This window comes from Scyliorhinus torazame, chromosome 4, assembly GCF_047496885.1.
Source record: "Scyliorhinus torazame isolate Kashiwa2021f chromosome 4, sScyTor2.1, whole genome shotgun sequence".
Taxonomy (NCBI): domain Eukaryota; kingdom Metazoa; phylum Chordata; class Chondrichthyes; order Carcharhiniformes; family Scyliorhinidae; genus Scyliorhinus; species Scyliorhinus torazame.
The window spans coordinates 52,502,944-52,517,004 of record NC_092710.1 but is presented as its reverse complement, the minus strand read 5'-3'; the positions used below and the strand labels follow the sequence as shown (position 1 = coordinate 52,517,004).

Below are 14,061 nucleotides of genomic sequence, written 5' to 3'. Positions count from 1 at the left end.
GTCGACTCCGGGAGCACGGAGAGCTTTATCCACCCCGACACGGTAAGACGCTGTTCCTTGACCACCTATCCCAGCGCACAAATGATTTCCCTAGCTGCAGGATCCCACTCCGTACAGATCAAAGGTTTCTGCATAGTTACCCTAACGGTGCAGGTGAGGGAATTCAAAAACTACAAACTACACGTCCTTCCCCAACTCTGCGCCCCCACATTACTGGAATTAGATTTCCAGTGCAATCTACAGAGCCTTACGTTCAAATTCGGCGGCCCAATACCCCCACTCACTATCTGCGGCCTCGCAACCCTCAAGGTGCAACCCCCGTCCTTGTTTGCGAACCTCACCCCGGATTGCAAACCCGTCGCCACTAGGAGCAGACGGTACAGCGCCCAGGACCGGACCTTCATTCGGTCCGAAGTCCAGTGGCTGCTAAAGGAAGGCATAATCCAGGCCAGCAATAGTCCCTGTAGAGCACAGGTGGTAGTAGTGAAGACAGGGGAGAAACAAAGGATGGTCATAGACTATAGCCAGACCATCAACAGGTACACACAACTAGACACGTACCCTCTCCCCCGCATATCCGACATGGTCAATCGGATTGCCCAATATAAAGTCTTCTCCACCGTGGACCTCAAGTCCGCCTACCATCAGCTCCCCATCCGCCCAAGTGACCGCAAGTACACAGCCTTCGAGGCAGACGGGCGCTTATACCATTTCCTAAGGGTCCCATTTGGCGTCACAAACGGGGTCTCGGTCTTCCAACAGGAGATGGACCGAATGGGTGATCAACATGGGTTGCGGGCCACGTTCCCGTATCTCGACAATGTAACCATCTGCGGCCACGACCAGCAGGACCACGACGCCAACCTCCAAAAATTCCTCCAGACCGCCAAAGCCTTGAACCTCACGTACAACGAGGACAAGTGCGTTTTTAGCACCAACCGGCTAGCCATTCTGGGCTATGTAGTGCGCAATGGGATAATAGGCCCCGACCCCGAACGTATACGCGCCCTCATGGAATTTCCCCTCCCGCACTGCTCAAAAGCCCTGAAACGCTGCCTGGGTTTTTTTTCATACTACGCCCAGTGGGTCCCCCAGTACACAGACAAGGCCCGCCCCCTGATACAGACCACGACCTTCCCTCTGTCGACAGAGGCTTGCCAGGCTTTCAGCCGCATCAAAGCGGATATTGCAAAGGCCACGATGCGCGCCATCGACGAGTCCCTCCCCTTCCAGGTCGAGAGCGACGCCTCCGACGTAGCTCTAGCGGCCGCCCTTAACCAAGCGGGCAGACCCATGGCCTTTTTCTCCCGAACCCTCCACGCTTCAGAAATCCGCCACTCCTCAGTGGAAAAGGAAGCCCAAGCCATAGTGGAAGCTGTGCGACATTGGAGGCATTACCTGGCCGGCAGGAGATTCACTCTCCTCACCGACCAACGGTCGGTAGCCTTCAGGTTCGATAATGCACTGCGGGGCAAAATCAAAAACGACAAGATCTTAAGGTGGAGGATCGAGCTCTCCACCTTCAACTACGAGATCTTGAATCGTCCCGGAAAGCTGAACGAGCCGTCCGATGCCCTATCCCGCGGCACATGTGCCAACGCACGTATTAACCGCCTCCAAACCCTCCACGAGGACCTCTGCCACCCGGGGGTCACTCGATTTTTCCACTTTATCAAGTCCCGCAACCTCCCATACTCTTTAGAGGAGGTCCGTACAGTCACAAGGGACTGCCACATCTGCGCAGAATGCAAACCGCATTTTTTCAGGCCGGATGGTGCGCACCTGATTCAGGCTTCCCGCCCCTTTGAACGCCTTAGTCTGGATTTCAAAGGGCCCCTCCCCTCCACCGACCGCAGCACATACTTCCTTAATGTGGTGGACGAGTACTCCCGCTTCCCATTCGCCATCCCCTGCTCTGACATGACCGCGGCCACAGTCATTAAAGCCCTGAACACCATCTTCACACTGTTCGGTTGCCCCGCATACGTCCACAGCGACAGGGGGTCCTCTTTCATGAGTGACGAGCTGCGCCAGTTCCTGCTCAGCAAGGGCATAGCCTCAAGCAGGACGACCAGCTACAACCCCCGGGGGAACGGGCAAGTAGAGAGGGAGAACGGCACGGTCTGGAAGACCGTCCTACTGGCCCTACGGTCCAGGGACCTCCCAGTTTCACGGTGGCAGGAGGTCCTCCGACGCTCTCCACTCCATCCGGTCATTATTGTGTATGAGCATTAATCAAACGCCTCATGAGCGTCTCCTTGTCTTCCCTAGGAAGTCCTCCTCTGGAAAGTCGCTGCCGACCTGGCTGGCGGCCCCAGGACCCATCTTGCTCCGAAAGCATGTGCGGGCACACAAGGCGGACCCGTTGGTCAAAAGGGTTCACCTCCTCCACGCGAACCCGCAGTACGCTTACGTGGAGTACCCCGACGGCCGACAGGACACGGTCTCCCTGCGGGATCTGGCGCCCGCCGGCAACACACACACCCCCCCGACACCATTCACCCAACCCCCCACTTCCTGCCACCGCCGCGCCCTGCGACCGCCCCCTTCCCAGGAGGATCGGTTCCCCTCCCCTCAGGCCCGACCAAGAATAAAGCCCAAGCTGAAACCGTAAGGCTCCCGGAGACGACAACACCGGAAAAAGCACCACCACCACCAGCGGGGCCGAGGCGATCGACACGGACGACCAGACCGCCCGACCGATTCGTGGCGTCGATCTAAATCAATATATGGACTTTTCACAAGAACATTTTGCTTTTTCTCCCGATACCTTCTGTAAATAGTTGAAACAGGACAAAATTGTACATACTGTATTACCATATGAATGTTTTTTCCTCCCAGGACCAGCCCTGTAAAACCTTACCACCATGCGAAGCATCACCCCGCCGGGTTCAATTTTGACAAGGGGTGAATGTGGTAGTCTGCATTAGGGGCCATGTGGGACTGGAAGGCCTAATGTCATTGGCTGACAGATCCCGGGTCCTGGTTGTCCGTTGACCTCTAGCTCCGCCCTGAAGGCGGAGTATAAGAAGCCGGAGTCCTCCCCCGCAGGCCAGTCTACTATTGAGCTGCGGGGGAACAGACACGCTTAATAAAGCCTCATCGACTTCACTCTCTTCGTCTCTCGGAGTCTTTGTGCGCCACAAGGAGCAAATGCAATGGAGTAGATGAGAAAATGGAAGTTGCGTGAAAAATGAAGCTATGAAAGGTTTGACATAAGAGTAGGGAGGGCACTTCAAGGTTAGTGCCATGGAGATTTTGCCAATAAACTCAGCATTCACCATTAAATTGGGAGCTTTTCATAACAGGTTACTTGTTTTGACGTAAAGGTATAAAGGAACTGCTGAGATTTGAACTCAGGATCCCCTATTTACTAAACAGGCGCTTTAACCATTTTTAGTTTCTGATGCACATTCACAACATGTGCAGTATTTTCCTTTGAATGCACAACAGGATTGACCTCAGGAAATCCAGAAGGAACATTTTGAATGTTTGTCAGCGATGTCTTTGAGCAAAGATTGAACGATTAAATGATTTACTCTGATAAAGAGTGACCCAGCCTCGAAACGTTAGCTCGGTTCTCTCTTCACAGATGCTGCCAGACCCACTGAGATTTTCCATTATTTCCTGTTTTTTTTCAGATTTCACATCTGCAGTAATTTGCCTTTTTATTGGACGATATATGTTGCTGCATGTCAGCAAGAACGATTTGGGCGGGACAAAGGATGGGGCGTTTTCCATGAAGATGTGGCGTTGACAGATCTATTTACACCCTGAAACTTTGCGATTTGCATAATTTGTTACTTTTCTAGATGAGCTTACTTGCGTTCACTCTCTGCCACAACAAACAACAGATGACACCCTTTATTCCCTCTCTTAAAATACAATCTGTATCTCTGCAACTTCCCACTGATATCTCAGTGAACTAAACGTAATCATCAATGTCTTGAAGTCCCAGTGCATGTCCCTGGGTAACAACAGTTGTCACATCACAGGTCACTGGTAAAATGCGAGTCCAAGTTGAAGAATTTGAGAAAGAAAGCCGAAGGGAGGCTGCCGGTCTGCTTGCGAGGGAAATGAGCTGGAGAGGCTGAATGACCAGTGAAGGAAATTCAAAAGATACAATATGAGACTTTGACGTGAGCTATGAGAGAACTGTTGAAATGGGCCCTGGTAGCTCAGTCGGTAAAGCATCATGAAGATGTGGCGTTGACAGATCTATTTACACCCTGTGTAGAGGGTTCCATCTCTGCTACTCCACTACTGGGCCGATATCAGGGGTTTGAGTATCTGTGTGTGTCTCTCTCCAGCTGGCACTGAAACATCAGAGGCCAGGGGATGCCGCACTGGGACACCTCCACGGAAGAGAGCACTGAATCAAGCCTGCCGTTTATCCCTAACCGGAAGCCTGAGGCTTATGTCACACAGATATCCAGACCCCCACCAATGCCCAGGTGATTCTCTCTCTTGCCGGTGGTGCAACACCCACCCGGTTCCTACTTCGCTGGAGTAGCTTTCCCAAGAGAGAGAATAGGACACTGCTGTTTATTACCTAACCAGCAGCCTGTCCTAAGTGAATGGGTTCGAATCGTTCAAGATGACCCTAGATTCTCGACCCCGGAACTAAGGTGAGGAATATCTTAGCAATGACTTGGTCAGAGATCACTGGTGAGAGATTGAAGAATTGAAACGACTCCAATTATCAGCAAATCGAGGTTTATTGCAAAACCCAGGTCGAAATCATCAAACAGAAGAAATTATAATAAAATCTTAAACTCTAACACAAACTAAGTCTATTCAGGAAGTACTATAACGGACACAACGTAAAATCTTATTGTTACACAGGTTTAGCAATGGCACAAAACACAAATCAAGCCCCTGCCCCAAAGCCTCAACCACTATCAAAGTCAAGGGAGTTTCGCAAGCTGCTGCAGGGTACTTACGGTCACAGGCTGCAGGAGGTCAAGTCGAAGGTGGAGAGGTCAAGCCAAGAGAGCCTCAATCCCAACACAGCCCCTTTTATATCCGTTTTACCTGGCTTTTTCCTGTGTTCGGCCAGCCCCTTTTGCAATGAATTGGTAAGGTTTAAAGTTCCCGCTGGCCCCGCCCCCTTTGAGCCGGGCAGACCTGTTGACTTCCGGGTTCTCCTCGCAGGTCCGCTCCTTCCAGCCAGGCAGACCTGTCCCGATTTGAATTTGGCGCCGACTCCGCCCCCTCCACCCAGTGAGTTCCTGCCGGTGGCTTCTGTCAAGATTGGAGTACCTCCCCCAGGTCTGCCTCCAACTTGGTTTTTTTCTACCGTTTGTCTTCAAGGGGCTTTTCCAGCGCAATATACTGAGCCCAGACTGTCTGCTTTTTGGGATAACAAGGTTAAGCTCTCTTGTGAAGATTTTCAAAGTCTTCCATCTGCTCTGGAGATCGCTGCTATTCTCACCTCGCTATGTTGATGGGGTGTTGATTGGATTCTGCTCTGGTGGAGGCCAAGTCATTTACATCTGCATGGGGCTATGACCATCCCATTGTCCTGCTTGCAGGCAGGCCCCTTTGTATTCCCGTGCCCCTTTGTCTGTGTTTTAATCTTATCTAGTTGTCTGGCTCCTTCTTCCTTGTAGCTCCGGGGAGGGGGGGTTTGTAAATACCTATGCCCCTACTCAGCTCAGCGGACCAAGCCTGCTGGGAAATTTGGTTACGTTCCTTTGGCTGAAAAGTGTCCAGTTTACAGTCTCTGGATTTTATACTTGGGCAGTCCAAAAAGGGCCGAATTGCCCGAAAACCTTACAACTGACACTTTGAGATTTGCATAATTTGCTACTCTACTCGATGAGCTTACTTGCGTTCACACTCTGCCACAACAAACAACAGATGACACGCTTTATTCCCTCTCTCAAAATACAATCTGTATCTCTGCAGCTTCGCACTGATATCTCAGCGAACTAAACGTAATCTTCAATATCTTGAAGTCCCAGTGCATGTCCCTGGGTAACAACAGTTGTCACATCACAGGTCATTGGTAAAATGCGAGTCCAAGTTGAAGAATTTGAGAAAGAAAGCCGAAGGGAGGCTGCCGGTCTGCTTGCGAGGGAAATGAGCTGGAGAGGCTGAATTACCAGTGAAGGAAATTCAAAAGATACAATATGAGACTTTGACGTGAGCTATGAGAGCATTTTTGGAATGGGCCCTGGTAGCTCAGTCGGTAGAGCATCAGACTTTTAATCTGAGGGTCCAGGGTTCAAGTCCCTGTCAGGGCTTTGATTTTGGCTCAAGGCATTTGCTTCCCAATGAACGGTCGGAAATAAAAATAAAGAATGCAGGATGCTTTATGGAAAGTGGAAGAACCGTGACAACGTCTTGTTTGCCAAAATTGCAAACAGCCGTCCAGAATTAAAGAATTTTTGCGAGATTTTCATTGCATGTAAAAACTCTCTCCTGGTCTTGTCCTGCGTTATACCACTGTAGTTTTCTGGCCATGTTTAATCACTTCCCAATTCGCAAAATATTTCCTGTTTGTATACTTCTTTCCTGCAGAACTGCTTTTAAATTAATAACTTTCAGAAATAACTGCAATTTTTGCAATTTCAAAAGCCCAGTGCCGATCAATATTTTTAAAAAATATATATATTTTCTGAAATTTTTTTTTCTAAACAACATTTTTCCCTCTTACAAAACAAACGTAACGATAACAAAATAGAAATTTTTAACAATACAAAAGTAACAAAACCCCATTATCTATTGACCTAGACTAAACTAAACCCCCCCCTCCCCCCTCTCCCCCCTCCCCCCCTCTCCCCCCTCCCCCCCCCACTCCCCCTGGGTTGCTGCTGCTGGTCATCTGTCTTCCCTCTAACGTTCCCTTAGGTAGTCGAAAAATGGCTGCCACCGCCTGGTGAACCCTTGAGCCGATCCTCTCAGGGCAAACTTTATCTGCTCCAGTTTAATAAACCCCGCTATTTACCCAGGCCTCCAGTCCGGGGGGTTTCGCCTCCTTCCACATAAGTAGGATCCTGCGCCGGGCTACTAGGGACGCAAAGGCCATGACGTCGGCCTCTTTCGCCTCCTGCACTCCCGGCTCGTCCGCAACTCCAAATAGAGCTAGCCCCCAGCTTGGTTTGACCCAGGCATTCACCACCTGCGAGATCACTCCCGTCACTCCCTTCCAATATCCTTCCAGTGCCGGGCACGCCCAAAACATATGTGTGTGGTTTGCCGGGCTCCCGTCACACCTCCCACATCTGTTCTCCACTCCAAAGAACCTGCTCAATCTTGCCCCCGTTATGTGTGCTCTATGTAGCACCTTAAATTGAATCAGGCTAAGCCTGGCGCATGAGGAAGAGGAGTTTACCCTGCTTAGGGCATCAGCCCACATACCCTCTTCTAGCTCCTCCCCAAATTCTTCTTCCCACTTTCCCTTTAGTTCTCCCACCGACTCCTCCCCCTCTTCCCTCATCTCTCTGTAAATCTCTGACACCTTGCCCTCTCCGACCCACACCCCTGAAAGCACCCTGTCCTGTATCCCCTGTGTCGGGAGCAACGGAAATTCCCTCACCTGTTGTCTAATAAACGCCCTCACCTGCATATATCTCAAGAAATTCCCCCGGGGTAACTTATACTTTTCCTCCAATGCTCCCAAGCTCGCAAAAGTCCCATCTATGAATAAATCTCCCACCTTCCTAATTCCCAACTGGTACCAGCTCTGAAATCCTCCATCCATTCTTCCTGGGGCGAACCTATGGTTGTTCCTGATAGGGGACCCCACCAGGGCTCCCGGCACCCCTCTCTGTCGCCTCCACTGTCCCCATATGATCAGTGTTGCCGCCACCACCGGGTTCGTGGTAAACTTTTTAGGTGAGAGCGGTAGCGGTGCCGTCACCAGCGCCTCTAAACTCGTCCCTTTACAGGACTTTCTCTCCAGTCTTTTCCACGCCGCTCCCTCACCCTCCATCATCCATCTACGTATCATTGCCACATTGGCGGCCCAATAATAATCTCCTAAGTTCGGTAGTGCCAGTCCTCCTCTGTCCCTACTACGCTGAAGGAACCCCCTCCTTACTCTCGGAACTTTCCCTGCCCACACAAAGCTCGTAATGCTCCTATCTATTTTATTAAAAAAGGTCCTGGTGATTAGTAGAGGGAGACATTGAAATACAAATAAGAACCTCGGGAGGACCATCATCTTAATTGCTTGCACCCTGCCCGCCAGTGATAAAGGCTGCATGTCCCACCTCTTGAAGTCCTCCTCCATTTGTTCTACCAGCCGTGTCAAATTATGTCTGTGCAAGGTTCCCCAGCTCCTAGCGATCTGAATCCCCAGGTATCGGAGGTTTCTTTCCACTTTCCTTAGCGGTAAGCCTTCTATCCCTCTACTCTGGTCCCCTGGATGTATCACAAATAATTCACTCTTCCCCATGTTTAGCCTATACCCCGAGAATTCCCCGAACCTCCTCAAAATTCGCATAACCTCGATCATCCCCCCCCCCCCCCCCCGTTGGGTCCGACACGTATAACAATAGGTCATCCGCGTATAACGAGACTCGATGTTCTTCTCCCCCTCTAATCACCCCTCTCCATTTCCTGGAGTCTCTCAACACCATGGCCAGAGGTTCAATTGCCAACGCAAACAACAATGGAGACAGCGGGCATCCCTGTCTTGTTCCCCTATATAATCGGAAATACTCCGATCTATGTCGACCTGTAACTACGCTTGCCGTTGGTGCCCCATAAAGAAGTCTAGCCAGCGAATTAACCCGTTTCCAAACCCAAACCTCCTTAACACTTCCCATAAATACTCCCACTCCACCCTATCAAATGCCTTCTCTGCGTCCATTGCCGCCACTATCTCTGCCTCCCCCTCCACTGGGGGCATCATTATCACCCCTAATAGTCGTCGCACGTTAACATTCAGTTGTCTCTCTTTTACGAACCCTGTCTGGTCTTCGTGCACCACCCCTGGGACACAGTCCTCTATCCTCGATGCCAGTACCTTTGCAGCAACTTGGCGTCCACGTTCAATAGTGAAATAGGTCTATAGGACCTGCACTGCAACGGATCTTTGTCTCTCTTCAAAATTAGCGATATCGTCACCTCCGACATCGTCGGGGTTAGAGTCCCCCCTTCCCTGGCCTCATTGAACATCCTCGCCATCAACGGGGCCAACAAGTCCACATATTTTCTGTAGTATCCCACCGGGAACCCATCCGGCCCCGGAGCCTTCCCTGCTTGCATGCTTCCCAGTCCCTTAATAACCTCGTCCACCTCAATCGGCGCCCCCAGGCCTGCCACCACCTGCTGCTCCACTTTCGGGAACTTCAATTGGTCCAGGAACTGCCGTATCCCCTCCTCTCCCTCTGGGGGTTGAGACCTATACAGTTCCTCATAAAAGGTCTTAAACACCTCATTTATCTTTCCTGGCCTTCGTTCAGTGTCTCCCCTTTCATCCCTAATTCCTCCTATCTCCCTCGCTGCTGCCCTCTTTCGCAGTTGGTGCGCCAACAGGCGACTAGCCTTTTCCCCATATTCGTACCTCCTCCCCTGTGCCTTCCTCCACAGTACCTCCGCCTTTCTGGTGGTCAGAAGGTCAAACTCGGTCTGGAGTCGTCTCCTCTCCCTGTACAGCTCCTCCTCCGGGGTCTCTGCAAATTCCCTGTCCACCCTTAAAATCTCCCCCAGTAATCTATCCCTTTCCTTGGCCTCTGTTTTCCTTTTGTGGGCCCCAATAGAAATCAGCTCTCCTCTGACCACCGATTTTAGTGCTTCCCAGACCACTCCCACAGGGACCTCGCCGTCGTCATTGACCTCCAGGTATCTCTCAATACACCCCCTCACTCTTGCACACACTCCCTCATTCGTCTTCAGTCCCACGTCTAATCGCCAGAGTGTTCTCAGCTCCCTGTCCTCTCCTACTTCCAGGTCCACCCAATGCGGGGCATGATCCGAAACCGCTATGGCTGAGTATTCAGCTTCTTCCACCCTCGAGATCAACGACCTTCCGAAAACAAAAAAATCTATCCGGGAGTACACTTTATGGACGTGGGAGGAGAAGGAATACTTCCTAGCCCTGGGTCTAAGAAATCGCCGTGGATCCACTCCCCCCATTTGGTCCATAAAGAATATTTTTATAGTAGGCCCTGGTAGCTCAGTCGGTAGAGCATCAGACTTTTAATCTGAGGGTCCAGGGTTCAGGTCCCCGTCAGGGTTTTGATTTTGTCTCAAGGCGTTTGCTTCCCAATGAAAGGGCGGAAATAAAAATAAAGAATGCAGGATGCTTTATGGAAAGTGGAAGAACCGTGACAACGTCGTGTTTGTTAAATTGCAACAGCCGTCCAGAATTTTCAAGAATTTTTGCTAGATTTTCAGTTAACGTAAAAACTCTCTCCTGTTCTTATCCAGCATTATACCACTATAGTTTTCTGGCCATGTTTAATAATTTCCCAATTCGCAAAATATTTCCTGTTTGTATACTTCTTTCCTGCAGAACTGCTTTTAAATTAATAACTTTCAGAAATAACTGCAATTTTTCAGTTTCAAAAGCCCAGTGCCGATGAATATTTTAATTTGCACTCTTAAAATCAGCAGGAGAAATCAACAATACTGATGTTTAATCAAAACAATTGAAATCTGTTCTACACTTGCAAAGCTGTCTTGCAGCTTGGTGCTGTGGCTTAGATGGTTAAAGCGTGTTTTGTAAACAGGAGATCCTGAGTTCAAAACTCGATAGTACCTTTATACATTCAGGTCAAAGTATGTTTCCTGTGAAGAATGGTGAACATATTAAATGTTGACAACATTTCTGAGGTCCTGTCCTTCAAGATTGCTTTCCCCTGTTTTATGTCAAACTTGATTCAAACTTCCATATCTCCCATTTTTCACGCAACTTCCATTTTCCTCATCTACTCCATTGCATGTGACCTCGCATCAGCTCTGAATAAGGATCACACGGATTTGAAACATTAACTTTGTGTCTGGCTCCACAGGCATCCTCAAATTTTATGAACTTTCATCCAAGCATTTTTAGTTTCTCATGCAGATTCACAATATGTGCAGTATTTTCCTTTGAATGCACGACAGGATTGACCTCAGGAAATCCAGTAGGAATATTTTGAATGTTTGTCAGCGATGTCTATGAGCAAAGATTGAATGATTAAATGATTTACTCTGATGAAGAGTTACCCAGCCTCGAAACGTGAGCTCGGTTCTCTCTTCACAGATGCTGCCAGACCCACTGAGATTTTCCATCATTTCCTGTTTTAATTCAGATTTCACATCCGCAGTAATTTGCTTTTTTATTGGACGATATATGTTGCTGCATGTTAGCAAGAACGATTCGGGCGGGATAAATTGTTGGGCATTTTCCATGAAGATGTGGTGTTGACAGATCTATTTACACCCTGAAATTTGCGATTTGCATAATTTGCTACTTTACTAGATGAGCTTACTTGCGTTCACACTCTGCCACAACAAACAACAGATGACACGCTTTATTCCCTCTCTCAAAATACAACCTGTATCTCTCCAGCTTCCCACTCACATCTCAGCAAACTAAACATAATCTTCAATGTTGTGAAGTCCCAGTGCATGTCCCTGGGTAACAACAGTTGTCACATCACAGGTCATTGGTAAAATGCGAGTCCAAGTTGAAGAATTTGAGAAAGAAGGCCGAAGGGAGGCTGCCAGTCTACTTGCGAGGGAAATGAGCTGGAGAGGCTGAATGACCAGTGAAGGAAATTCAAAAGATACAATATGAGACTTTGAAGTCAGCTATGAGAATATTTTTATAATGGGCCCTGGTAGCTCAGTAGGTAGAGCATCAGGCTTTTAATCTGAGGGTCCAGGGTTCAAGTCGCTGTCAGGGTTATGAATTTGGCTCAAGGCGTTTGCTTCCCAATGAACGGTCGGAAATAAAAATAAAGAATGCAGGGTGCTTTATGGAAAGTGGAAGAACCGTGACAACGTCGTGTTTGCCAAATTGCAACAGCCGTCCAGAATTTTCAAGAATTTTTGCTAGATTTTCAGTTAACGTAAAAACTCTCTCCTGTTCTTATCCAGCATTATACCACTATAGTTTTCTGGCCATTTTTCTCCCCTGTGATTGTCCCCCTCTCGAACAGATATACCCCTTTAGATACTGTCGGGGGGGATAGCCTATCAGGCGAAAACAGCAGCAGCCAGAGCAGTGGCACCACGGCTGGCTCTGATGTTCAGAAGGGAGGGTCAAAGCGCAGAAGAGTAATAGTAATAGGGGACTCTATAGTCAGGGGCACAGATAGGCGCTTCTGTGGACGTCAAAGAGACTCCAGGATGGTATGTTGCCTCCCTGGTGCCAGGGTCCAGGATGTCTCCGAACGGGTAGAGGGAATCCTCAAGGGGGAGGGCAAACAGGCAGAGGTCGTTGTACATATTGGTACTAACGACATAGGCAGGAAGGGGCATGAGGTCCTGCAGCAGGAGTTCAGGGAGCTAGGCAGAAAGTTAAAAGACTGGACCTCGAGGGTTGTAATCTCGGGATTACTCCCTGTGCCACGTGCCAGTGAGGCTAGAAATAGGAAGATAGAGCAGATAAACACGTGGCTAAACAGCTGGTGTAGGAGGGAGGGTTTCCATTATCTGGACCACTGGGAGCTCTTCCGGGGCAGGTGTGACCTGTATAAGAAGGACGGGTTGCATCTAAACCGGAGAGGCATAAATATCCTGGCCGCGAGGTTTGCTAGTGTCACACGGGAGGGTTTAAACTAGTATGGCAGGGGGGTGGGCACGGGAGCAATAGGTCAGAAGGTGAGAGCATTGAGGGAGAACTAGGGAATAGGGACAGTGTGGCTCTGAGGCAGAGCAGACGGGGAGAAGTTGCTGAACACAGCGGGTCTGGTGGCCTGAAGTGCATATGTTTTAATGCAAGGAGCATTACGGGTAAGGCAGATGAACTTAGAGCTTGGATTACTACTTGGAACTATGATGTTGTTGCCATTACAGAGACCTGGTTGAGGGAAGGGCAGGCTTGGCAGCTAAACGTTCCAGGATTTAGATGTTTCAGGCAGGATAGAGGGGGATGTAAAAGGGGAGGTGGAGTTGCGCTACTTGTTCGGGAGAATATCACAGCTATACTGCGAGAGGACACCTCAGAGGGCAGTGAGGCTATATGGGTAGAGATCAGGAATAAGAAGGGTGCAGTCACAATGTTGGGGGTATACTACAGGCCTCCCAACAGCCAGCGGGTGATAGAGGAGCAGATAGGTAGACAGATTTTGGAAAAGAGTAAAAACAACAGGGTTGTGGTGATGGGAGACTTCAACTTCCCCAATATTGACTGGGACTCACTTAGTGCCAGGGGCTTAGACGGGGCGGAGTTTGTAAGGAGCATCCAGGAGGGCTTCTTAAAACAATATGTAAACAGTCCAACTAGGGAAGGGGCGGTACTGGACCTGGTATTGGGGAATGAGCCCGGCCAGGTGGTAGATGTTTCAGTAGGGGAGCATTTCGGTAACAGTGACCACAATTCAGTAAGTTTTAAAGTACTGGTGGACAAGGATAAGAGTGGTCCGAGGATGAATGTGCTAAATTGGGGGAAGGCTAATTATAACAATATTAGGCGGGAACTGAAGAACATAGATTGGGGGCGGATGTTTGAGGGCAAATCAACATCTGACATGTGGGAGGCTTTCAAGTGTCAGTTGAAAGGAATGCAGGACCGGCATGTTCCTGTGAGGAAGAAAGATAAATACGGCAATTTTCGGGAACCTTGGATGACGAGTGATATTGTAGGCCTCGTCAAAAAGAAAAAGGAGGCATTTGTCAGGGCTAAAAGGCTGGGAACAGACGAAGCCTGTGTGGCATATAAGGAAAGTAGGAAGGAACTTAAGCAACGAGTCAGGAGGGCTAGAAGGGGTCACGAAAAGTCATTAGCAAATAGGGTTAAGGAAAATCCCAAGGCTTTTTACACGTACATAAAAAGCAAGAGGGTAGCCAGGGAAAGGGTTGGCCCACTGAAGGATAGGCAAGGGAATCTATGTGTGGAGCCAGAGGAAATGGGCGAGGTACTAAATGAATACTTTGCATCAGTATTCACCAAAGAGA

The 14,061-nt window shown here is 49.2% G+C and overlaps 2 non-coding genes across 2 annotated transcripts; both read left to right on the top strand.

Annotated features, from left to right (window-relative positions):
- The first annotated feature begins 6,175 nt into the window (after nt 1-6,175).
- On the top strand, nt 6,176-6,248 carry trnak-uuu (transfer RNA lysine (anticodon UUU)). Its single transcript has one exon. It is a non-coding gene; the product is annotated as a tRNA-Lys (tRNA).
- Nucleotides 6,249-10,118: 3,870 nt separating this feature from the next.
- Nucleotides 10,119-10,191, top strand: trnak-uuu (transfer RNA lysine (anticodon UUU)). Its single transcript has one exon. It is a non-coding gene; the product is annotated as a tRNA-Lys (tRNA).
- The last annotated feature ends 3,870 nt before the right edge of the window (nt 10,192-14,061 follow it).